This window comes from Canis lupus, chromosome 26, assembly GCF_011100685.1.
Source record: "Canis lupus familiaris isolate Mischka breed German Shepherd chromosome 26, alternate assembly UU_Cfam_GSD_1.0, whole genome shotgun sequence".
Taxonomy (NCBI): Eukaryota; Metazoa; Chordata; class Mammalia; order Carnivora; family Canidae; genus Canis; species Canis lupus.
This window is the reverse complement of record NC_049247.1, coordinates 23616699-23644152: the sequence shown is the minus strand read 5'-3', so window position 1 is coordinate 23644152 and position 27454 is coordinate 23616699. Positions and strand designations below refer to the sequence as shown.

The 27454-nt window shown below is 36.9% G+C and overlaps 1 long non-coding RNA gene across 7 annotated transcripts in view; it reads left to right on the top strand.

Annotated features, from left to right (window-relative positions):
• The window catches only part of LOC119877596, a 64702-nt gene that overhangs the window by 22395 nt on the left and 14853 nt on the right, over positions 1-27454 (top strand). For 6 of the 7 annotated variants that reach the window (XR_005379373.1, XR_005379369.1, XR_005379371.1 and 3 more), the window contains 2 exons: positions 14201-14336; positions 26005-26142. This is a non-coding gene — a long non-coding RNA (uncharacterized LOC119877596). Of the gene's footprint in view, positions 1-10617; positions 10676-14200; positions 14337-26004; positions 26143-27454 lie in introns of those variants that run through there. The other variant, XR_005379374.1, reaches the window with a different exon arrangement.

The following is a 27454-nucleotide window of genomic DNA, read 5'->3' as shown; positions in this document are numbered from 1 at the left end:
TTTCACCATCAAGTATAATGCTCACTGGGGTTTACCATAGATGCCCTTTATCAGGTTAATGAAATTTCCTTTTATTCTATTTGAATGTTTTCATCATGAGAGATTGTTGAGTTTTGTCAGATGCTTTTTATATGTATCTTGAGATGATCATGTAGTTTTTGTTTTTTAGGTTTTTAATATGATGTATATTAAATTGATTGATTTTCATATATTGAAACAACTTTGCAGTCCTGGGGTAAATTCCATTTGGCCATGATGTATAATCCTTATATGTTGTTGGTTTCAGGTTGTCAGTACATTTTAAGGACTTTTTCATCTTCATAAGGAATATCAATCTGTAATGTTCTTTTTTTAAATTTTTTTTAAATTTTTATTTTATTTTATTTATTCATGATAGGCACACAGTGAGAGAGAGAGAGAGAGAGAGGCAGAGACACAGGCAGAGGGAGAAGCAGGCTCCATGCACCGGGAGCCCGACGTGGGACTTGATCCCGGGTCTCCAGGATCGCGCCCTGGGCCAAAGGCAGGCGCTAAACCTCTGCGCCACCCAGGGATCCCTTTTTTTTTTTTAATTTAATTTAATTTTTTTTTAATTTTTTTTTACTTATTTATGATAGTCACAGAGAGAGAGAGAGAGAGGCAGAGACACAGGCAGAGGGAGAAGCAGGCTCCATGCACCGGGAGCCTGACGTGGGATTCGATCCCGGGTCTCCAGGATCGCGCCCTGGGCCAAAGGCAGGCGCCAAACCGCTGCGCCACCCAGGGATCCCTTTTTTTTTAATTTTAAAAAATACTAGGAAATGTTCTCTCCTCTTTTATATTTTTGTAAGAGTTTGTGAACTCCTCTTTGTGTGTTCAGTACACTTCACCAGTGAAGCCACCTGGTTCTGAGCTTTTCTTTTGGGAAGTTTTCTGAATTTTTTGCTTGTTATAGGCCCATTCAGATTTCTTTTTTCTTCTTGGGTCAGTTTTAGTAGTTTGGGTCTTAATAGATTTTTTTTTTTTTCATTTAGGTTATCTGATTTACTGGCATACATTTGTTTATAAAATTATCTTTTTTTTTGTTTGTTTCGTTTTGTTTATAAAATTATCTTGTAATTCTTTTTTTTAAATATTTTTTCTTATAATTCTTTCTGTAAGATTGCTAATAATATCCCTCTTTCATTTCAATTTTAGTAATTTGAGTCTTACCTCTTTTTTTTCCCTTGGTCTTCCTAATTGATTTGTCAATTTTGTAGATCTCTTCAAAGAACCAACTTTTTTTTTTTTTTTAGATTTTAATTTATTGTAGATTACTTAAAAATAAAATCTTTGGGGGCGCCTGGCTGGCTCAGTCAGATTTTAATTTATTCATAAAAAGAGAGGCAGAGACATAGGCAGAATGAGAAGCAAGCTCCTCACAGGGAGCCTGATGCAGGACTCAATCCCCAGACCTCAGGATCATGAACTAAGCTAAAGGCAGAGGCTCAACTGCTGAGTCACCCAGGCATCCCAAAGAACCAACTTTTTATTTCATTGATTTTTTTTTCTATTGTTTTCTGCTATTTCATTTATTTCTGCTCTAATATGTATTTTCTTCCTTTTGCTTGCTTTAGGTTTGGTTTGTACTTTTTCTATTTTCTTAAGGAGTAAGGTTAAGTCACTGATTTGAGGTCTTTTTAATATAGCACAGTTGTAAATTTTCCTCTGTGCTTTTAGTTGCATCCCATAAATTTTGGTACATTGTGTTTTTATTTTCATTAACCTCAAAATATTTCCTAATTTACCTAGTGATTTCTTCTTTGACCTATTGGTTATTCTGGAGTGTGTGTGATTGCCACATATTTGTGAATTTCTCATATTTCCTTTTGGTTATTTATTTCTTATTCTGTTATAGTCAGAGGACATACTTCCTGTAATTTCAATCCTTTTAAGTTTACTGACAGTTGTGTTATGACCTAACATACTGTCTATTCTGGAGAATGTTCCATGTGCCCTTGGGAAGAATGTGTGTTGTGTTGTTTTGAGCAGAGTGTTCTTTAGATATCTCTTAAATCTAGTTAGTTTCTAGTGTTGTTTGGGTCTTCTTTTTCCTTGTTGATCTTCTGTCTAGTTCTGTTTATTATTGAAAGTGAGGTGGGATGCCTGGGTGGCTCAGCGGTTGGGCACTTGCCTTCAGCTCAGGACGTGATTCCGGGATCCAGGATTGAGTCCTGCATTGGGCTACCTGTGGGAAATCTGCTTTTCCCTCTGTCTGTGTCTGTGCCTCTCTCTCTCAGTCTGTCTCTCATGAACAAATAAATACATCTTTTTTTAAAAAAGATTCTTTCTTTGTCTCTGTCTACCAGTAGTTTGATTTTGAGGTGTCTAAGTATAGATCTCTTTGAAACTAGCCTTTTTGGAATTTGTTGAGCTTTTGGGATGTGTAGATGTCATGTTTGTCATTAAATTTGAGACTTTTTCAGCCATTATTTCTTTGAATACTTTTTTCTCTTTTTCTTCCCCTTCTGGGACTCCCATTATGCATATATTAGTATACTTTAAGTGTGCCACAGTACTCTTAGGTTCTGTTTATTGATTTATTTTTTTGGTGGTCAGACCAGATAACCTCAAGTGATATGTTTTTATGTTCATTGATTCTTCTCTCAGCTCAAATGCTGTTGAGCCCTCTAGTAAACTTTTCATGTCAGCTATTTACTTTTTAACTTCAGAATTCTATTTGGGGTGTGTGTATGTGTGTGTGTGTGTGTGTGTGTGTGAGAGAGAGAGAGAGAGAGAGAGACTATGTGTGTGTATATAAAATTTCTATCCCTTCATTGATATTCTCCATATGGTAAGAAAATATTCTCATACTTCCCTTTAGTTCTTTAGTTTATAGTTTTCTTTAGTTCTTTGAACCATTTTATGAGCTGATTTAAAGTCTGTCTAGTACAATGCCTGGGCTTCCTCAGGAACAGTTTTTGTTGACTGCTTTGTGTGTATATAAGGGTTATAATTCTTTTTTCTTTTCATGTCTTGCAATTTTGAGTGAAAAGTAGACATTTTAAGTGTGGCAACCAGCTCCCCTTCCATTAGAGTTTGTTGTTACTACTTGTTTATTTAGTGACTTTCCTAAACTAATTCTATAAAATCTATATTCTTTGGTATGTGTGACTATAGAAATCTCTGCTCTAAAACTATTTTATTTTATTCTTCTGTCCCTCTGTCCCACATTCAGTCATGTGCCAAAGTCTGTCCATTTTAATTGCATTTTTAAATTATTATTATTCCCTCCTTTCAGTCTTATGGCACCTCTGTAGCTCAGGTCCCAGTTATTTCTTACCTTGATTACTGTAAAAAACATCTAAACTGAACAATTCATTTATAGTTCACCATCTTTCTGATTTAAACTACCCCACTACTGGTTTTCTTTCTAAATATGGTTTAATCATTGTCTTTTCCCTAACCAAGTAAAATTTTTCCAAAAAACATTCAAGGATGATTAGGTTGGATAAGACATATTTGTTAATGGGAAGAATCTTGTGGCAAAAGTGACTGCTAATAGGATGGTTTGGGGAGTGACTTGTGGCATAAAGTCCTAGAGGAAGAGGGAGAGAATTAGTTCAGGAATATCTGACATAGGAATGGGGTGGGGGGGCTTTATCCTTTGAGACATTATGGAAGGTCCTAGGGATGTATAGATAGAGTTCAAATGATAGAAGACAGGTAAGAGAGAACATAAACATTTTCTTTCTTTTTCAAAGTTCATCTCTTCAGAGTGAGAGGGTTAAGTGTAATCTAGGAGTCTGAGAGTATTAAAGTTTTAGAATGGTAATGGGTAAGAAATATAAAAGATTTCTCAGTTAAGAAATGTAATATTAGGGGCACCTGAGTAGTAGAGTTGGTTGGGCATCCAATTCTTAGTTTTGTTTCAGATCCTGATCTCAGGATTTTGAGATCTGGCCCCACGCTAGGCTCTGTGCTCAGTGTGGGGTCTGCTTAAGATTCTGTTTCCATTTCAATACCCCCTCACTTGTGCTCTTTGTCTCTCAAATAATTTTATTTTTTTAAGATTTATTTATCATAAGAAACTAGTCTTATGAAACATTCTCAGTAATGCTGTCACTGTGTCTTTGAACTTCTTAGTGACACTGGTCTTTACTGAAGAAACCAACTTATATTCTCTTTGAAGATGTCTATTTAAAGTTAATCCTTGTTAGTGGGTGAAGGGGGTGGCACATCTGGGTGACACAGTTGGTTAAGAATCTGACTCTTGATTTCAGCTCAGGTCATGATCTCAGGGTTGTGATATCAATCCCTGCATTGAGCTCCATCCTGGGCATGAAGCCTGCTTGGGATTCTGTCTCTCCTTCTACTCCACTTCTCTTGTCTCTTAAAAAAAAAAAAAAAAAAAAAAAGTTAATCCTTGTGCACTAGGTGTATTTCTGATATATTTTTTACAAAATATTCTATCATTTTTAGGGTTTTTAAAAAATTATTTTATTAAAAATTTTTAAAAGATTTTATTTATTTGAGACAGAGGGAGAAAACATGAGGGAGGAGAGAGGAGTAGAGGGAGAGGGACAAGCAGACTTCATGCTGAGATCTGATCCTGATGTGGGGCTCAGTCTCACAACCCTGAGGTCATGACCTGAACCAAAGCCAAGAGTTGGACCCTCAACTGAATAAGCCACCCAGTCACCCCAATTATAATCATGTTTTAAGCATGCTTTCCCATAAATGTTCTCAGACAGCACAACCACCTGCAGAGATAGGCAAGGCACAGATTGATTCTACCATTTCACTAATGAGGAGAGGCCTAACTAAAAGTTTATAGACCTGACCAGACTACATAGTAATGCAAAACCAGGAATTAATCACATATTATAATCTAGGCTTAATGCTCTATGTCCTCCTTTTTGTATTATAAACTTTAACAACCATATTAAAACAGGCCTTGTGGGTCAGAAGTGATGTTTTAAAGCTGAAACATATGACCTGGAGCACCTGAGTAGTGCAATAACTAGGGTAACAGTGAGTGCCAATGTAGGTAACAGAGGGCAAAGAATAGTGTTATATCCAGCTTTCCACATTATAAGGTCCTACTTAATATTTTATTTGATCCTAAAACAGATTTATGAATTATGATTATCCCATTTTATTTTTTTTTCAAAGATTTTAAGTAATCTCTACACCCAATATGGGGCTCCAACTCCAAGACCAAAAGTCACACACTCCACCAACTAAGCCAGCCAGGTGCCCATGATTATCCCATTTTAAATGGTTTAGGAAATGGAATTGCTGAGAGCTTAAAATGTTTAAGGCCACAGGGCTGGTAAGGTGTAAAGTTGGAGATTCAAACCTAGATCAATATATTATAAATCTTATATTCTTTCTTTTGAATTTGACCATTCTTGTAATCATTTAATCATTTATCAAATTTTTTACCTTTTTTGCTTTCATTTGTCTCAGGATATTTTCTGATTTCCCTTGTGATTTTTCTTTGACCCATTGGTTGTTCAGATGTTTTTGTTTAATTTCCACATATTTGTGAATTTTCCAGTTTTCCTTTTGCTGTTGATTTCTTTCTTTTTTTTTTTTTTTTTATGATAGTCACACAGAGAGAGAGAGAGAGAGAGGCAGAGACACAGGCAGAGGGAGAAGCAGGCTCCATGCACCGGGAGCCCGACGTGGGATTCGATCCCGGGTCTCCAGGATCGCGCCCTGGGCCAAAGGCAGGCGCCAAACCGCTGCGCCACCCAGGGATCCCCTCTTTCTTTTTTTTTTTTAAAAGACTTTATTTATTCATGATAGACACACACAGAGAGAGGCAGAGGGAGAAGCAGGCTCCATGCAGGGAGCCTGATGTGGAACTCGATCCCGGGACTCCAGGATCATGCCTGGACCGAAGGCAGGTGCCAGACCACTGAGCCACCGAGGGATCCCCTTGCTGTTGATTTCTAGTTCATTCCATTGTGGTCAGATATGATACTTGGTATAATTTCAGTCTTCTTAAATTTTTTAAAACTTGTTTTGTGGCCTTGTTTTGTGATTTATCATGAAATATGTTCCATATGGTCTTGAAAAGAAAGTGTAACTGCTGTTTTTTGATAAAGTTTTCTGTATGTCTGTTAGGTCCAATTAGTCCATTGTGTCATTCAAGGCCATCTGTCTCTTTGTTGATCTCCTATCTGGTCACTCCATCCAATATTGAAAGTGGGATGTTGAGATCCCCTACTTTTATGTTATTGTCTGGTTTTCTCATCAGTTTCATCAATTTTCCTTCATATGTTTGAGTGCTTTGGTGTTAAGTGTATATATATTTGTAACTGTCATATCTTCCTGATGAATTGCTCCAATATCACTATATAATGTCTTTCTTTGTCTCTTATGACAGTTTTTTACTTAAAATCTATTTTGTCTAATATAAGTGTAGCCAGACCTGCTCTCTTTTGGTTACCATTTTCATGAAATATATTTTTCCATCCTTTCACTTTTGGTCTGTCTGTGTCCTTATATCTCAAGTGAATCTCTTGTTGGATCTTATTTTTTGTTTTATTTTGTCTTTAATTTATCCATTCAATTATGCTATATCTTTTGATTGGGGAATTTGATCCATTTATATTTAAATAATTACTGATGGGGAAGGATTTATGGTCATTTATTTAATTGTCTTCTTTAAGATTTCATTTATTTATTGAGAGAGACCACATGTGCATGCATGCTGAGCCAGGGGAGGGGCAGAGGCAAAGGGAGAGGGAGAGAATCTAAAGTAGACTCTACAATGAGCCCAGAGCCCAACCACAGGGCTTGATCTCATGATGTGAGGCAAAATCAAGAGTCCAGTGCTTAACCAACTGAGCCACTCATGCGTCCCTACTTAATTGTCTTCTACATACCTTGTAATTATTTGTCTCTCTTTTCTTCTTTTGCTGCCTTCTATTGTATTTCATTAATTTTTTTGTAGTGATATTCTTTGACTCCTGTCTCATTTTCTTTTGTGTATCTTCTGTAGGTGTTTTCTTTATGGTAACCTTGAGGATTGTATAGGTCATCTTATAGTTATAACAATCTATTTTAAACTAATTACTACAATCATGTACAAGAGCTCTCTTCCTTTACCTCCTTCCCTGTTCTGTTTTTATATCATCAATTATGTCTTTTTCTGTTTTATGCCCATTAACAGTTTTGTAGTTACAGTGATATTTTATACTTTTACCTTTTAAATTATGTACCAGAATTAAAAGTGAGTACACATCCCCATTAAGTATTACAGGATTTTGTATTTGTCTATATATCTACCTTTACCAGAGAATTTTATATTTTTGTGTTTTTATTTTGCTGTCTCACATCATTTTGTTTCAACTGGAAGAACTAACTCCCTTTAGTATTTCCTTTTTTAAAAAGATTTATTTATTTAAGAGAGAGAGAGAGCACAAGTTTGGTAAGGGGCTGAAGGAGATGGAGAAAATCCTAAGCCAACTCCATGCTAAGCACCCCAATATGGTGTTTGATCTCACGGTTGTAAGAGCCAAAACTAAGAGTTGAATATTTAACTGACTGAGCCACCTAGGTGCCCCTCCCTTTAGAATTTCTTATAAGGCAGGTCTAGTGGTGATGAATTTTCTTAGTTTTTATTTATCTGGGAATTTTTTTCTTATTCCTACACTTTTGAAGGAGAGTTTTCAGATATAATATTCTTATTTGACAGTTGTTTTCTTCCAGTACTTTTTTTTTTAATTGGAGTTCGATTTGCCAACATATAGTATAACACCCAGTACTCATCCCGTCAAGTGCCCCCCTCAGTGTCCGTCTCTTTCAGTACTTTGAATATATCTTTCCACACCCTTCTGGCCTGCAGGTCTTCTGTTGAGAAATCTGCTGATACTCTTATGTGAACTTCCTTGTTCATGATTTTTCTCTTGCTGCATTCAAGATTTTCTCCTAGTCTTTGACTTTGGACAGTTTGGTTACGTTTCTATGTGTGGACCTCTTTGAGTTCATCTTTGTTGGAGTCCTTTGAGCTTCATAAATTTGCATGTACAGTTCCTTCTTCAGATTTGGGAAGTTTCTGTCATTATTTCTTAGAATAAACTCTGTTCTTCCCTCAACTTTTCCCTTTTAGGACTACCGTAATGCATATATTACCCTGTTTAGTGGTATTCCATAAGTCCCTTAGGTTCTTTTTACTTTCTTTTCCCCCTTCAATTAGAAAGAAAGAAAGTAAGTAAGTAAGTTAGTTCCTGACTCAATTTCAAGTGATCTATCTCCAAATTCACTGATTCTTTCTTCTACTTGATCATGTTTAATGTTAAACTCCTTTAATGAATTTTTTATTTGTTATTCTTTTGCTCCAGAATTTGTTTGGTTCTTTTTTGTACTTTGCATTTCTTTGTTGATATTCTCACTTTGTTTATTACTTTTCTGACTTCATTTAGTTATCTGTGTTCTCTTGTAACTCATTGAGTTCCTTAAGACTTTTGTTTTGAATTCTTTGTCAGGTAATTAATAGATCTCCATTGTTTTAGGTTGGCTTCAGGAGACTTATTTTGTTCCACTGATTAGGCCACACTTCCTGTTTCTTTATATGTCTTGTAAATTTTTTGCTAAGATTTGAGCATTTGAAAAACAACAGCCACCTCTTCTAGTCTTTTGGATTTGTTTTATACAGGGAAGAACATCACCAATCAGCTCAGGTAGAGACTCCAGGGGCTTTACAAGCCTTTTCTGGGGATGCATATTCTTTGAGTTTACACATGCAATTTCCCAATTAGAGAGATTTGTTGTTTTCTTTTTCAGCCATTTAAGTTCTCTCTTATGTCTTTCTGTGGTACTGCAGGTACTCTTTTGCTGCAACAAGTCACTGAGTTCTCCTTTGTCCTCAGTGGCTTCAGGCATCCAGAATATGCCAGATCCCTATCGCATTCTAAGTCAGGCAAGACAGAAACCAGTCCCACAGGCAAACCCTCAAAAGCCAGAATATTGAACACATATTCTACTCATCCCTTTACCTCCCAAAGAAGAAGCTGTAAGTTGGGTGTTTTCTCTTGATCACACCACGCTATACTGGCTTGGAGTAAGGGCTATTGTCAGTGAAATGTAATGGCTTTTTCTTATCCACTTCAGTGCAACTGTTCTTGGCTTTGTGCTTGCCTGGGGTACTGTCACTTTTTAACTAATTTCTGTAGTTCTCGGAAAGGCTTTCTGGACCATAAATTATTGTTAAGTCAGTGTCTCTGTGGGGGAACAAGATCTGGGGCTTCCTATTCCACCATCTTGCTGACATCACTCCAGATTCTGGAGTGATGTCAGCACTTTTTTGAGTTGTGGGATCTTTGGTGATCTGATAAAAACTGAAACTTCCCTCTAGGAAAAGAATACATATACATAAAATACAAAATACAAATTTTGGGAGAGTTGTATGTATATTCATCAGTCCTATTCATGAACTCTGATTTTTAAATCTTGATATAGTCCATCCCCTGAGTATTAACACAGCAGGTATGCATTATTCCAGTCCTACACATTCTAAAGAAAGGACTGGCCTTTCACCAGCTCTTGGAATATAATCTCTGAGCTTTTGGAATATCCTGCCTAGTAAGAGTGCTTTTGTATGCCTAAAGCCTTGGGTCACATTGTATCAGTTTGACCAGATAGATCATGTTAACAATGTGACTTATGATGAACACTTGTTTCTGTGTACCTGAAGCCCTGGGTCACACTGTATCAGTTTGACCTATGTGGGGCTGGATACTGTTAGTTAAGGTTAAGTGAGGCTTGCCTATGTGACTAACTCCCAGTAAAAATTCTAGACACCAAGGCTTAGGTGAGCTACCATGATTGGCAACACTTTGCATGTGTTGTCACACACCATTGTTGGGAGAATTAAATGCTGTCTGTGAAACTGGCAGAGTACAGCTAGAAGCTTGCCCCTGATTTCTCCTAAACTTGGCCTTATGTGTCTTTCTTTTGTTGATTCTAATCTGTGTCTTTTCACTGTAATAAACCATAACCATGAGTGTAATAGTTTTTTCTGAGTTCAGTGCATCCTTCTCGTGCATTTTTGAAACTGAGAAGGTCCTGGGGAAAATTCCTGTTGAGCTAGCCAATCTGTCATACCCACTGCTGCAATAAGGCCACATGTCTCTCAGCACCAAGCAAGTTCATTTCAACAAATGTTTAATGGATGTGTATCATTTGCTAAGGGCAAGGAAGTACAAAAACTCATAGATAAGTAAGATCATGCCTTGGGCTTAAACCTTAGCATGGCCCTCTCCAGCCTTCTAAATCTAAGTGGTAGAAATCATGCATATAGGAGATATTCTTTTCCTTCTTATTGCTTCCAGTTTACCTCACCCAACATATTCTGTATCTTATTCTTTGCATTCTGTATCAGATTATACTTAAAGGGAATACTTTTTTGTGTTTTGTTTTAATTGTTGAAATTAAATTATTTTTAAAAGTTAGATTTGTTGAAGTATAATCCATATACAATAAAATTCACTATAACTATATGGTTTGATAAGGTTTTTTGTTTTGTTTTGTTTTGTTTTGTTTATTCATGTGAGACACACACAGAGAGGCAGAGACACAGACAGAGGGAGAAGCAGGCTCCATGCAGGGAGCCTGATGTGGGACTTGATCCCAGGACTGCGGGATCATGCCCTCAGTTGAAGGCAGACACTCAACCGCTGAGCCACCCAGGCATCCTGGTTCGGTGAGTTTTGACACATGTTTACCACATCAAGATACAAAACATTTCCTTCACCCTGAAGCTTTTCCTCATGCTACTTTTCAGGAAAGTCTCTTCACCCTCCCCATCCCCTGCCCCTGGCAATCACTGATTTGTTTTCTATCCCTATAATTCTGCCTTTTCCAAAATGTCATATAAATAAAATTATATGATATGTATTCTTTTGTGTTTGCCTTTTATTTTCTTTCTTTTTCTTTTTTTACCTATCACAGTGCTTTTGTGATCCATATTGTTGCATGTATCAGTAGTTTGTTCCTTTTTATTACCTAGTAATATTCCATTGTATGGATATACCACAATTTGTTTTTCTTTTCACCAATTGTTGGACATTTGGATTGTTTCCAGTTGGGGGCTATTATGTGAATTAAGCTGGTGTTAACATTTGTGTTCAGGTGATTGTGTAGACATATGTTTTTGTTTCTCTTGAGTAAATACCTAAAAGCAGGATTGCTGTGTTACATGGTATGAGTATATTTATATGACATTGCGTAGTGGTTTTCCAAATGGCTTTGCCATTTTGCATTTCTACTAAAGTATGAGATTTTCAGTTGTTATTTATCCTCACCACCACTTAATATTTCAATCTTTTAAAATTTTAGCCATTTACTAGGTATACAATGGTAACTCGTTGTGCTTTTAGTTCCTATTTCCCTAATGACTGGTAATGCTGAGCATCTTATGCTTATTTGCCATTTTTATATCTACTTTGGTGTAGCTCAAATATATTATACATTTTTTAATTGGGCAGTTTTTCTTCTTTTTATGGAATTATGAGTATTCTTTACAATGTTCTGGATACAAGTCCTTTATCCTAAATGTGTTTTGCTATTATTATTTCCCAGTCTGTATTTTGTCTTTTCATTTTCCTGAAAGTATTTTTGATGAATACTCTCTCTTTTAGAGACAATTTATCAATGTTTTTAATGGTTTCTGTTTTTATCCCCTAAGAAGACTTTGCCTAACACAGAGTCAGATCTTTTCCTTTTTGTCTTTTAATGTTTTATAGTTTTGAGCCCATCTTTAATAGCTCTCAAACTTTTTGGCTAGGACCCCTTTATTCTGAAAAAATGATTGAGCTAAATGTATCTGGACACACCAGGACCTAGAATACTCAAGAAATCTTGGTAAAGAAAAAAATTTTTAAAGTAAAAAGTTACTGGTTTTCAAACAAACTTGGAGGACGTAACTAGCGTATTTCAAAATTTACTATAAAGCTGTAGTTTTGGAAGAGGGAGAGTTGAATACACTACTGGAACAGAATAGTATATAAATAGATCCATAGATGTGTACTCTCTTGATTTTTATGAGAGGTGCCAGTGTAATTACATAGGTGAATGATGTTGTAACAGCTGGATGTATATGGAGAAAAATGAAGCCTGACTCTCAAACTATACACAAAATTTCTTATTCAAGTATATCATAGATTAAATTAAAAAACTAAAACAATTCAACTTCCAAATAAAAGCATAGAAGAATATTTTCCTGATCTTGGGATAGGTAAAGATTTCTTAATCTAGTCACAAAATGAAACTAAACTAAAAAAGGAAAATTGATACATTGGACTTAATTAAAATTAAGAACATCTGATCATCAAAAGATATCATTAAGAAAGTAAATAGACTGAAGAACTCAGATACAGAATATATGAAGAACTACAAATCAATAAATAAGACATTTGTTTTTAAAATTAGCAAAAGATTTGAACAAGCAGTTCATGAAAGGATATTCAAGTGGCCTATTAACATATTTAAAGGTATTCAGAATAATATCAAAGAAATGCAAATTAAAACCACAGTAACACATTCAGCAGAATGGGTAAAAACAAGTTAAACAGTCATTATCAAATGTTGCTGAGGATATGGAATAGCTGGAACTCTCATACGTTATTATTTGGCAATTTTTTTATAATTCCAAACATAAACGTACTGTAGGATCCAACAATTCCACATGCAGGCATATGGTCAAGAAAAGTAGTTCATATGTGCCCTGGAATACTGTTGGAATATTGCTGGACTACTACCATCAATAATAAAAATGAACAGACTGTTAATACACAGAATGATATGTATGAATCTCAAAAACACTATGCTGAAAGGAAAAAGCAAGTCACAAAAGATACATACTAAATGATTCCATTCATATGATGATAGAAGTCAGAATAATGGTTACCTCTGGTGAATTAGGTATTGATTAAATGAGGAACAAGGAGTCCTTCCAATGTGATGGAAATGGCCTATATCCTGAACTAGGTGGAAGTTACATGATATATATGTATGTAAAAATTAAGCTGCATGTCTAATATTTGTGTGTTTTGTGTATATAAATTATACCTTAGAAAAAAATATTTTTAATTTTTTTAAGATCTTATTTATTTATTGGAGAAAGCACATGCACATTACTAGCGGGGGAGGAGCAGGGGAAGAGGGACAAGCAGACCCTCTGCTGAGTGTGGCGCTCCACCCAGGCTCAATTCCAGGACCCTGAGATCATGACCTGAGTTGAAGTCAGACACTTAACTGACTGAGCCAATCAGGAGCCCCTCTTTTTTTTTTTTTTTTTTTAGATTTTAATTTTAATTAATCTCTACACCCCACCCAACATGGGGCTTTGAACTCACAACCCTGAGATCAAGAGTTGCACTCTACCAACTGAGCCAGCCAAGTGCCCCAAAAATAATTTTAAATTAAAAAAAAAATTTACTGAGGACACCCAAGAGCCTTGGTTTATGTGAATTATATCTATAATATCTTACCATATTAGAAATTGAAATGGAGCAATTTTAGATATTAACTCATTTAAAAATAATAACTCATTACATATTAAAAGTATCTTTATAAAAATGACTATTTTCTAAAACAAAAAAATTATAGGGGCGACATTGTTTTACATCTTTGCAACTTTCTTTAATGTCTGGCTTTTTTTTTTAATTTTTTATTTATTTATGATAGTCACAGAGAGAGAGAGGCATAGACATAGGCAGAGGGAGAAGCAGGCTCCATGCCTGCTCCCACCGGGAGCCCGACGTGGGATTCGATCCTGGGTCTCCAGGATCGCTCCCTGGGCCAAAGGCAGGCGCTAAACCGCTGCGCCACCCAGGGATCCCTAATGTCTGGCTTAAAGAAGATAGCTGGATGGATTCTCAAACCTGCTTCTGCAACTAATTTGTTAAAATATCATGTATGCAGCCTTTTAGAAACTGCTGTACACATATAGGAGAAAATGAGTAGAAAGACAAATCACAGCTTATAATAATAGTTTTGACCTCATGATCCTCTGAGTCTCAGAGCCCTTGGAGTGCCCCATTCACTATACATTAGGAGCCGCTGCTCTGACCTGGCCACCTATGCTGCCTCTTTAGCATGTTGCTAGACAAGAAGTGAAATATCCAAGTTTAGAATGGGGTTCATTTTAGCTACTACTTATTATACAGCTTCATTAGTATCTTTCTCATTTCACAGTTCTGTCCCCTGCCTCCCCTACATTTTCTAGGTTCAATAGCTATGGAGATGAGATCATTTTTTTTCCTCTCTGCCCCGCCCCTCTGTGTGGAGGCCATATTCCAACAGCCAGGTAGATGAAAACACTGGAACACATGAGCATGGCAGGAGCTGAGCTCCATTTCAAGGTAACCTTAATTACTCCACCCTCAGCATAGTTATCATCATAATTTGCTTCTAGAATGAGACTTTGTTTCATCTTTCAACTAACAGGTCCCCCTGGGACTGTATGGGAAGCACCTTGGGGCAGTGACTGAATAACCATAGCTGTCTCATACCAGTTCACATCACTGTCCTTTCCAGAGTAAGTGCTTCATTAAGGACCTTAACTTGGCACTCCCTTGCTTTCTTATGTGTTTTTAGTTACAGTTTAGAGCTGCTGGATACAGCCAGATGACTGTTAGCAAGATACTGCTGACTTTCTGAAATGCATCTAATGTGAGGGAGTGAGACATTATACTTCAGAATTTTTTCTAAATTTTATTATGAAAAATTTCAAACATATTAGAAAGTTGAAAGAATTTTATAACAAATACCCATAAACTTACACCTAGATTTTATAATTAATGTTACTATAGTTGCATTATTACATATATATCTACTTATCAATCTCTCTATCCATTTCATAAATCATCTTATTTTTTGATGCATTTCAAAGTAATTTGCAGACATAATAAATACACCTCACCCCTTAACATTTCATGCATATATTTAACTAGAGCGTAATATTTGCTTATAAGGCTTTTTTTAAAAGATTTTATTTATTTATTCATGAATGACACAGAGAGAGACAGACAGAGGGAGAAGCAGGCTCCATGCAGGAAGCCTGATGTGGGACTCAATCCCTGGTCTCCACGACCACACCCTGGGCTGCAGGCGGCGCTAAACCGCTGCGCCACCGAGACTGCCCTTATAGGGTTTTTTTAAAGGTAAAATTCATATACAATGTACCAAAAAAAACTTATATCCACATGAAAACCTGCACACAGATGTTTACGGCAGCTTTATTCATAATTGCCAAAACTTGGAAGCAACCAAGATGCCCTTTAGTAGGTGAATGGTTAAATGAATTGTAGTATATCCAAACAATGGAATATTATTCAGCACTAAAAGGAAATGAGCTATCAAGCCATGAAAAGACATGGGGAAACTTAAATGCATACTATTAAGTGAAAGAAGCCAAACGAAAAAAAGCTTCATATTGTATGATTTCAACTATATGGCAAAACTATGAGGACAGTGAAACATTTGCCAAAGGGGTGCGTGGGGGATGGGGTGGGAGCGGCATGGTGAATAATAGGTAGAGCACAGAGGATTTTTAGAGTAGTGAAAACATTCTATATGATACTATTATGGTAAATACACATCATTATACATTTATCCAAGCCCATAGAATTTACAAAACCAAGAGTGAACCCTAATGTAAACCATAGACTTTCAGTGTTTATCATGTATCAATATTAGGTTCATCAGTTATTACAAATGTACCACTCAGGTGAGTGATATTGATAATAGGGAAGGCTGTGCATGTGCAAGGGCAAATGATGTTTGGGAAATCTCTGTGCCTTCCTCTCAGTTTTGCTGTGAACCTAAAACCACTCTAAATTTAAAAAAATTTTTTTTAATTAAGTCTTTAAAAAAATTAGGTCAGGAGAATGAGAATTGTCTGTAGAAGACAAGGACTTCTGTTAATTAAAAAAAAAATCATGTCCAGTGAAGTGGACAAATTGTGATTTCACTCTCTGGTGAATTTTGACAAACATATTCACATAGGTATCCTACGTTGAATTATAAAATGCTACTATCACCCCAGAGAGTTATTTCAAGGCCCTCCTCAGTCCGTCTGATTACCACACTCAGACTGCTCACCACACTCACCATGCTCCCAGAGGCAGTAGCTTGTTTTCAGAATAATCTTTTATTATTTATTTATTAAAATTTTTAAAACTCTATTTATTCACGATAGACACACAGAGAGAGAAGCAGAGACATAGGCAGAGGGAGAAGCAGCTCCATGCAGGGAGCCCAGTGTGGGACTCAATCCCGGATCCCAGGATCACGCCCTGAGCCAAAGGCAAATGCTCAACCACTGAGCCACCCAGGCGTCCCAAGATTTTATTTATTTATTTGAGAGAGTGAGAGAGACCATAAGCACTGTGTGTGTTGGGACGGGGGTGGGGGGGGGGGGGGGGGGGGGTGGGAGGGTGCACTGGGAGAGAGTAGCAGCCTCTCTACTGAGCAGGGAGTTAGACCTGGGCTTGATCCCAAGATCCTGGGATCATGACCTAAGCAGAAGGCAGATGTTTAATCAACAGAGCCATGCTGGCACCCCTGAGAATAATTTTTTAAATACCTAGCAAAATCTTTTTCTTAAATTATTTGCGGGCAGCCCCGGTGACTCAGTGGTTTAACGCCGCCTTCAGCCCAGGGCGGGATCCTGGAGACCTGGGATCAAGTCCTGCATCGGGCTCCCTGCATGGAGCCTGCTTCTCCCTCTGCCTGTGTCTCTGCCTCTCTCTCTGTCTCAAATAAATAAATAAATAAATAACTTTAAAATAAATAAAAAATAAAATTATTTAGGAAATCTCTGGATTACTTAGGCCCGATGTTCGTTACAGACTATAGAAGTCATAGAAAATTTATAGTCTTTTCTTAGATAATAATGGATATTTTGTATATATGACTTTTTTCCTAGAAGTCATTTTAAATTATGAAACAGGAGAACTGATCTTCAGGCAGCAAAGTGTGTTCAGTACAATCATTTTATTTCCTTAATGCTGAATTACATAGATCTTGGAAAAATAAATTTAATGGGTAAAACTTCCAGAAGGAAAGAGAAGAACAGGTCATTGTCACTTATTCCCATCTATCAATAGTCCATTGAAGGCAAAGCTCTCAGTGTATTGTGCAAGGTGAAAAGGAAGCTCTCAGGCTTCAGACTTGCAGGTTATTATTAAAGCCTGTGACAATAAACCAGACTGGCCTCAGGACCTGTTTCCCAGATGATCACTTCAACATCAGCACTCCAGGCAGGTTGGAACCTTTCAGAGCTAGGGGAAAACACTCCTGCAGTGCTTAATCTTGAAGCTTGAGGATAAACTCCGTATCAAAAGAAGGCTTGAATCCCAAACAAGTATTGAGTGGCTCACTTATTCCTTCTTTGTCCTACTAAAATGGTTTTGTAGTACATGGATAATCGCACATTTATTTATTAAGTCCTCCTATAGACCTATCCCTGTGGAGCATGTGAGGATGAAAACCTGATTCCAAATTTCAAGGGGTTTGCATTTGTCCGAGAGAAAGAATTTCCTCTACCCTTCATTGTCCTAGCTGGACTAAAAATCAAATTGATATGAGATAGGTTACAGGAGAAAATCAAATTTAATTTCATATATACCAGGAATTTACTCAAATATAAAACAGCCAGACAATCAGGCAGAATGAAGTATATATGTCGTTCTGAACTAAGGAAAAAGGGACAGGGGTCTGGGACTTCAAAGGGAAGGAATGTAATTTGCAGGAAGATGAAAAAGAGTAAATGTTTGGTAAACAAATGGTTGCTGGGCCACTGGGAAACAATGGGATGTAGAGGACTTTGATCAAATAGGCCTTACTGGGTTCCTCTCTGTCTGCCAGACCTAGTTCATTTAATAATGTAGTTACCTATGATAATAGCCTATCTCTCTTCCTGGAGCAGCAGGTCCTTGATCTAAATTCTTTTTACGCAGTTTGAGGGGGGAGGTAAAGAGCTTTTCCTGAACCTGCTGGGTTTTGATCACTTTTTAACTCAAAGTAACTCATGCCAAAGTGGCCCATTTGGTGTGGCCTCCCTTTTGACACTTGCACTAAGTAGCTCTGGGTTTTATGGGGAGAAATAGGAGAATTCTGACTAAGAAGTTGGGTATGATAGAGAGGAGACTCATGGAAGAAGGAAAATTTGAACTGGCCTTTTAAAAGATTGGTAAAATTCTTGACAAATATGGATAAGAAGAAAGAGCCAACCATTTTTCATACTGCAGCCTGAATGATTTTTCTGAAGCACAGATCTAATCATTGCATTCCTCTATGTAAAGCACTTCAGTGATAACAAATATTAACACTTACTTTGTTTTGTGAGATAATGGTGCCCAGCACATAGTGGATAAAGAAACTGAGGTCCAGTAGGGACCATGTCATCCTCAAAGCCAGTGATTAATGGTGTAACCAGATTAGAACTAGGTACCCTTAGGGAATAGAAAGAAACTTCATTAAGTTGATAAAGAAATTTTTTTTCAAAAATCATTGACAAACTTACAAAAAACAACAGAGGGACTTCTTTTAAGATATATTTATTTATTTTAGAGACAGCCAAGTGAGCAGGGAGTGGGGCAGAAGGAGAAAGAGAATCCTGAAGCAGACTCCCTGTTAAGGATGGAACCCAGCTCAGGGCTCAATCCCAAAACCTGGAGACCATGATGTAAGCCGAAATCAAGAATGGGCCCCGGGGCACCTAGGTGGTACAGTCGGTTAAGCATCTTACTTTTGGTTTCAGCTCAGGTCATTATCTCAGGGTCATGAGTTCAAGCCCTAGTCCAGTTCTGTGCTCAGTACAGAGTCTGCTTGGGCTTCTCTCCCTCTCCCTCTGCCCATCCCCCAACCCACTCTCTGTCTCTTAAATAAATAAATAAATAAATAAATAAATAAATAAATAAAAAATCTTAAAAAAAAAAGTTAGGGGTGCCTGGGTGGTTCAACTGTTTAAGCGTCTGCCTTTGGCTCAGGTCATGATCCCATCATCCTGGGATCAAGCCCCACACCCGGCCCTTGCTCAAAGGGGAGTATAAAATATAGAGCTATACCTATATATATAATTGGAAAAAATGAAATTAAAAAAATCTTGGAATAGAAAAATTCTTAGGTAAATCACAAAACCTGGAAGGCATAAAGGAGGAAAATTCTAAGAGATGTGATTATAATAAAAGTAGCAAAGCTTTGTAGTAGATACTGGATCAGTCAGAAAAACAGCAACCATACTAATTATTTTAACAGGAAGAACTCATTCCAGGTGGTTCATTAAAAAAGTATGAAAGTCTCAAAAGGCAGAGGGGAAACCCTGAAGTGTTATGGAAATAGTGCCCACAGGAAACAGCTACCACTCATAGAGCTGGGAAAACAAGGAAAGAGTTTGGAGTTACGGGTACCTAGAAGCTTAGAAGAGGTCCCAACAAGAGCTGGAACCTAGACCTCTGATGTTAGAGTATGTATTAGTTTTCTATTGCTATTGTAACAAATCACCAGAAATTGCCACACATTTCATGGCTTAAAACAGATTTATTCTCTTACTGTTGTATAGGTTAGAAGTTTAACACAGATTGACATTGATCTCACTAAGCAAAAAAATCAAGATGTCAGCAGGGCCATATGCTTTCTGGAGGCTCATTGGAAGAATCCATTTCCTTGTTTTTTCCAGCTTCTAAAGGATGCCCACATTGGTTTATGACTCCTTCCTTCATTTTCAAAGCCAGCAATGGCCATTTGTATTCTTCATACATAACACCACTGTGACACCGACCTTTCTGCTTCCTCCTTCCCTTTTTTATTTTTATTTTTATTTTTTTTATTTATGATAGTCACAGAGAGAGAGAGGCAGAGACATAGGCAGAGGGAGAAGCAGGCTCCATGCACCGGGAGCCCAATGTGAGATTCGATCCCGGGTCTCCGGGATCGCGCCCTGGGCCAAAGGCAGGCGCCAAACCACGGCACCACCCAGGGATCCCCCTCCTTCCCTTTTTAAGGACCCTTGTGATTACATTGGGCCCACCTACCCAGGTTATTCAGAATAATCTCCCATCTCAAGGTTTTTAACTTAATCATATCCACAAATTCCCTTTTGCACTATAAGATACCATATTGAACAGCTTCCAGTGATTAGGACATGGAGATCTTTGATATTGTACTGTCTATCACAGAGTATTACCTGGCTGGTACCTTTAAGAGATGTAATAAGTCTCATTCTGAGATTGCTACACGAGCTTGGAAACGAACTGAGTGCTACCTTCATGGTAAAGAACCAATCCTAGAGCAACACTGACAGAGTAGCAGGCAAATCAGGAAGGAGCAACTCCCTTTTCCCTACTCTTGTATTCTTGTCTCTCTCTAGTGCTATTGGTGGGATTTGTCAGGAAGCCAGCTGGCTAAAAAGAGAGCTGTAGTTTTGCAGAATATCAGTCCCAGCATTGCAGAGCAGAATGTAAAAGGATGGGTTTAAGGCTAGAAACAATACCTTAGTAACTGATGAAGATACCATTAAAAAAATAAAGTTTAAACAAGTGACAGCCTGGGATTACATTATACTTAATAAGGAGTAACTCCAATATATTATTTTTAATAATCCAATAAAACTAAGACAACCCAATAAAAATGGGCAAAGATAAGAATAAAAATGACCAATTCACAATGACCAATAAACATAGGAAAATATCCTTGAGTTCATCGGTGAGCAGGAGAATGCCTTAGGGCCTAGATCCAACAGAAGGAGATAATTCTTTTTGTTTGGAAGATATCTTGATCCTTTAGTTTGACACTGCTAAAACACAAGTAGGCACACCAAGAATCAGTGGATCAGTGAATAATGAGGGCTCTCCAGGTATGAAACAGGAAGATTATATATAACAGTAATAAGTCATTAGTAACAAGGAAGGGCCTTGGCGCACCTGGGTGGCTCAGTCAGTTAAGTGTCCAACTCTTGGTTTCAGCTCGGGTTATGATTTCATGGGCTATGGGATCAAGCCCTGCATCGGGCTCCACACTCAATGGAGAGCCTGCTTGAAGATTCTCTCCTGCCCTTCCTCTAATTCTTACTTGCTCTCTTTCTCTCTGACATGGATAAGTAAATCTTTAAGAGGGGGGGATCTTCAAGAGCTTGTGCAGATATAAGAATTTGTTTTTAATTTTTAATTTTTTAAAGTAATCTCTGCACCCAGCATGGGGCTTGACAACTCTAAGATCGAGACTTGCTTGTTCTACTGACTGAGCCAGCCACGCTCCCCTAAGGAATTTAATCTATAGAATAATGTTACATGTAATATCTGCTTTTGTAGAACTTTTGGTTTAGAAAGAGCAGCCACTTTAGAGAACACAGAGAGGTAGCTTGGCCTATTCCTAAGAACAGATCAATCTGGTATGCCATAAGCCAGATACAAGAAGTTGTAAGAAGGAAATAAGTCTGGGATAAAGGGTAGTGGTATGCCTGAACAGATCTAGGAGGGTGTAAAGCTAAGAGAAACCAATCAGAGAGTCTCTAGGCAATTGTGAGTCACATAGATCATATCATTTATCAGTGTCAAGTGAGGTAAAATATATTATTAAATATATAGGGGAGTGACATTGGCATCATGGTGAAATAAGATGTCCTTCATTTTCGTACATCCTCCCAACACTAATTCAGCATCCATCCATGGAAAAAAATGCCTTTATGGGAGATATGGGATCCAGCACTGTACACCAAAGGACCTGGGAGGAGTCCTGCCCATCTGTACATTAGGTAATACATATATAAACCTCAGTCCTGGCCTTGTACCTTGCAGCAGCCTGTGAACTAGCTCTAGCTACACTTGGCTGCAGTCTGAGAGCCCCTAGAGAATACTCTTAGACAATTGATCATCTCCTTAGATGCAGAAAAAAGCATGTGACAAAATACATTTTTCATCATAAAACCCCTCAACCAACTGGGTAGAGAAGGAACATGCCTTAACATAATAAAGGCCACATATGATAAACCCACAACTAACATCATACTCAGTGGTCAAATGTTGAAAGCTTTTTTTTTCTACAAGAACAATACAGTGGTGCCCGCACTTCCCATTCCTATCTGACATAATACTAGAAGTCCTAGCCAGAGTAATCAGGCAAAGTAAAGAAATAAAAAATAAACACAAATTTGAAAGGAAGAAGTAAAATTGTCTTTGTTTGCAGATGATATAATCTTATATAGAAAATTCCAAAAATTCCACCAAAAATCTGTTAGAAGTAATCAATGAATTCAGTAAAGTTGAAATACACAAAATCAGCATGCAGAAATCAGTTGTGTTTCTATACACTAACACTGAAATGTCTGTAAAAGGAAACAATCCTATTCACAATAGCATCAAAAACAATAAAATACTTAGGAATAGATTAGACCAAGGAGGTGAAAGATCTATACACTGAACACCGTAAGGCTTTGATGAAAGAAATTTAAGTAGGCACAAATAAATGATAAATATAAAAAAATATAAATATTTTTATTAAAAATTTAATATTATTTATTAAAAATATTTATTTATAAATAAATATCCCATGTTCATAGAGTTAATATGGTTAAAATGTTCATATTACACAAAGCCATCTATAGATTCAATGAAATCTCTATCAAAATTCCAATGGTAATTTTCACAGAAATAGAAGCAATCCTAAAAATCACAATTCCTGATTTCAAATTATACTACAAAGCTGTAGTGATCAAAACACCATGGTAGTGGTATAAAAATAGAAACATAGTCCCATGGATCAGAATTGAGAGCCCAGAAATAAACTCTTATATGTAGTCAACTGATATTTGACAAGGGAGCCAAGAATACTTAATGGGGAAAAGATAGTCTCTTTAATAAATGGTACTGAGAAAACGAAAATGAAATTGGACCCCTCTCTTAATCACTCATAAAAATTAAGTCAAAATGGATTAAAGACATAAACATAAGGTCTGAAACCATAAAACTTCCAGAAGAAAATATAGGGGCTAGTCTTGACTAGCTCCATGATAATAGTCTTGGCAACGATTTTTTTTTTTTTTTTTTTTGGATATGACACCAAAAACACAACAAGGGTAAAAATAAGTGAGACTATATCAAACTAAAAACTTTCTGTATAGCAAAAGAAACAATCAACAAAATGAAAAGGCAACCTATAAAATGGGAAAAAATATTTGCAAATGTGTCTGATAAAAGTTAGTATCCAAAACGTATAAACAATTCAATAGCACACACACACACACAAAAACCACTTTGTGTGTTTTTTCCAACTTTAAAAATGATCAGGGATTTGAATAAATATTTTTGTAAAGAAGACATTCAAATGGCCAACATGAACATGAAAAGATGCTCAACAACCCTAATCATCAGATAAATGCAAATCTAAACTAAACTATCACTGCACACTTGTTAGAATGGCTGTCATCAAAAAAATGAAATATCAAGTGTTGGCAAGTATGTGGAGAAAAGGGAACCCTTGTGCACTGTTGGTGGGAATGTAAATTGATTCAACCACTGTGGAAAACAGTATGGAGTTTCCTAAGAAAAATTAGAAGTATGATATGATTCAGCAATCCCACTTTGAGGTATGTATCAAAAGGAAGGAAATAAGGATCTTGAAGAGATATCTGCACTTCCATGTTCACTGCAGCATGACTCACAATAGCAAGATAATGGAAAAACCCAAGTGTCTATTGATGGATAAACAGATAACATGTGGTGTGTGTGTGTGTGTGTGTGTGTGTATATACACACACGTATAGAATATTGTTCAACCATGAGAAAGAAGAAAATTCTGTCATTTATGACAACATGGATGGACTTTTTTTTAAAGATTTAATTTACTTATTTGAGACAGAGAGAAAGAGAGAGAGGGGAGGAGTAGAGGGAGAGAATCTCCAAGCAGACTCCATTCTGAGCACAGAGCTCCCAGCATAGGGCTCAATCCCAGGACCCATGAGATGATGACCTGAGCGAAAACCAAGAGTTGGATTCTTAGCCAACTGAGCCACCCAGAAGCCCCAACATGGGTGGGCTTTTAAAGGACATTATGCAAAGTGAAATAAGTCAGACAGGGAAAGACAAATATAATATCACTTATATGTGGAATCTAAAAAAGCCAAACTCATAAAAACAGAAGAGTATAATGGTGGTTGCCAGGGGCTGGGGGGGCGGTGGAGGAAATGGGGAGATGTTTGTCAAAAGGTATAAACTTCCAGTTATAAGATGAATAAAGTTTTGGGATCCAATGTACAGCATGGTAATTATAATTAATACTCAATTATAAACTTAAAAGTTGCTAAGAGAGTAGATATTAAATTTTCTCATCACAAAAAAATGGTGATTATGTGAGGTAATGAAGGTGTTGGCTAACATTATAGTGATAATCATTTTGCGGCATATGAGTGTATCAAGTCAACACATTGTACACCTTGAAGCTACACAATGTTATATATTTATTATATCTCAGTAAAGCTGGGGAAATGGCTATGTTGAAAAATAAGAAAGGCTTAATATCAATGGCTTAAGAAACTAAAAAAGGAAGTAAATCCAAGATAAGCAGAAAGGAGAAAATGACAGAAATTAATATAGAGAAAACAAACCAGAGAGAAAATTATTAAAGCTATAAATTGGTTCTTTGTAAAAAGAATAACCAAACTGTTAAGCTCCAGCTTGATGGACCAAGGAAGGAAACCTCAGTTATAGAATACAAATACCAGAAATAAAAAGCAGTCATTACTGATAATTTCTAGCAAAATTTTGAACAAGAAGTTACACTGCTCATATGCAAAAACAATTTTTTTAAGATTTTATTTATTCATGAGAGACACAGAGAGACAGACAGAGATACAGGCAGAGGGAGAAGCAGGCTCCATGCAGGAAGCCTGATGCAAGACCCAATCCCGGGACTCCAGGATCACACTTGAGCCAAAGGCAGACACACTTAACCGCTGAGCAACCCAGATGTCCCTCTTATGCAAATTTTATCAGAGAGTAAAGAAGGTAACACTTCCAAATTCATTTTATGATGCCAGTATTACCTGTTATAAAGACCTGATGAAGACATTATAGAAAAAGACACTTATAGAACAATATCCTTTATGAATATAGATGCAGATTATTTATAGTTAGATCTGTCTAAGGATGAATAAAAAAGTAAGTAGAAATTTTTCTGGAGGCAATCAGTTCAGTATGTGGAAGAAACCAAAACTAAGCAAAGAAAGGATAATGGTCTTAGAAGGTGGGAAGGTGCAAGTAATAAAACAAATCTAGATTAAAACACCAGTGAGATTACCTTTTTTCCATCTCTCCAAATGAAAGATTTAAAATCATTAGCTGATATTAATGAGAGGAAATGTGCATACATTATTGGTGGGAATATTATACAGCACAACTTCTTGGAGGATGGTTTGGCAATGCCTATTAAAAATAAGAATTCAGTCCATGTACCTTCCATGTTTAGATCCAGCTTCTTCATACTGGAGAAAGGCAAGTCCAAGTGAGCATAGATATTCATAATATAGTGCTAGATGTGAGAGAGCAGGTTTCATACTAAACATTATATAAAACATGATTCCATTTTAATTAATTATATTTATGTATTTGTCCACAGGGAAAAAAAGGCTATTCAAAAATATAAATAATGATTGTTTCTGGATCTTGGAATTATGCATAATTTTCATTTTCTTCATTTTGTTTATTGGTGTTACAAAACTTTAATATGATATACATTGTTTCTGTAGCAAAAAAAAAAAAAGGTTATTAAAAGGAAAATCACTAAAGTCGTTAAAGATACTGTCAGATTAGCCTATAGTCATGAAAAGAAGGGTTTTACTTATTTTGTTTTATTCCTAAACCAGTACAATTGGTCTTCATTCACCTTTACTGAAATCTTTATACTGGCATTTAATGGGTTGGGTTTGTCTTTTTAGAGGATAAATATAAGTGCTAAAAGTCTCTGAAAGAAACCCAGATAAAAACCCTGAAAACTGAAGAAATTGTTCTTTTATGTCAAAAATCCTACTTTTAGACACAGTTGGAGGTTCATTATCCAGGATACTGCAGAATGGAATTGTAACTCTGCCATGTTGCCCTGTCACATCTAGAAGGAACTGTTCATCACCAGAAAGAAAAAGCGTTCTCCAGCACTTATGGATCCCTGCTCATGGTAAAACTGTTTCTTCACTTCCCCATTTGGTTACTTTTGGTCTGTCTCTAGAGTCACCTTCAGAGGATTCCTGGATACCCATTTCTTTTCCAGGTTGCCCTCCCCTTTCTCTGCCCATGTCTGTCCCATCCCACCCTGGGTTTCTGGTCTACTCTGGACTGTAGAAACAATCCTGGGGCCTCAGTTCTTCAGAGTAGACCATGTGCTGGACCAAAAAACCTTTCTTTTAATGTTTCTGATACTGGTAGCTCCCAGCACATATTTCTATGACTTATGCTAAGTGGCTCTCTCTCAGGGTAGAAAAAGGAAGAAATATAGGGGTCCTGTAAAACAGGGAAGACTTTTCTTCCACAAAGTCAAACCACATACTAGACTTTTAGGGCCAACATAAGGTTAATTTGGATACTGCTAGACTTACACAGTGATGGATGATAATGTATACTTTGTCTCAGAAAGGAACTGTAGTCACTTAGGGAACTAAATTTGCTAACAGAATTATAACATTTTATACTAAACCAAGGGAATATTAAAGACAATATAGAGATGGTTGAATGTAGAAATATTTATGTGTGATTTTTATAGTATAAATACTTATACATGTCATACACACACAGAGACACACACATACACATGGGTTAGTATACACATATATTTCCTAGCTATGCTGAGAGGGCCAAATAGCAATGACACACCAGTAGCAATGAGTACATCTAATGGCCAGATCTTGGCTTCTTTTTCTTTCTTTCTTTTTTTTTTTTTTTAATATATATGTTTTTTATTAAGTTAACTCTATGCCCAACGTGGGGCTTGAACTCACAACCCTGAGATCAAGAGTCTCATGCTCTACTGACTGAGCCAGCCAGTAGCCCCTTGGTTTCTAATTTTATTGGTTTCTATTCTATTCTATTCTATTCTATTCTTGGTTTCTAATTCTGTTCTCTAGTAAAAGGAACCAGGCCTCTCTGGAGAACTGGCTGATTCTAAGACTGAAGGAGGAAATATTCAAATGAGCCTTTTGTAAGGAAGAAAGGAAGAGTGCTTGGGTGGCTCAGTCAGTTAAACATTTGACTCTTGATCTCAGGGTTATGAGCTCAAGCCCCACATTGTGCTCATGAAACAAACAAAAACAACATAAAGATAGCATATGCCGGGGATCCCTGGGTGGCGCAGCGGTTTGGCGCCTGCCTTTGGCCCAGGGCGCGATCCTGGAGACCCAGGATCGAATCCCACATCAGGCTCCCGGTGCATGGAGCCTGCTTCTCCCTCTGCCTGTGTCTCTGCCTCTCTCTCTCTCTCTCTCTCTGTGACTATC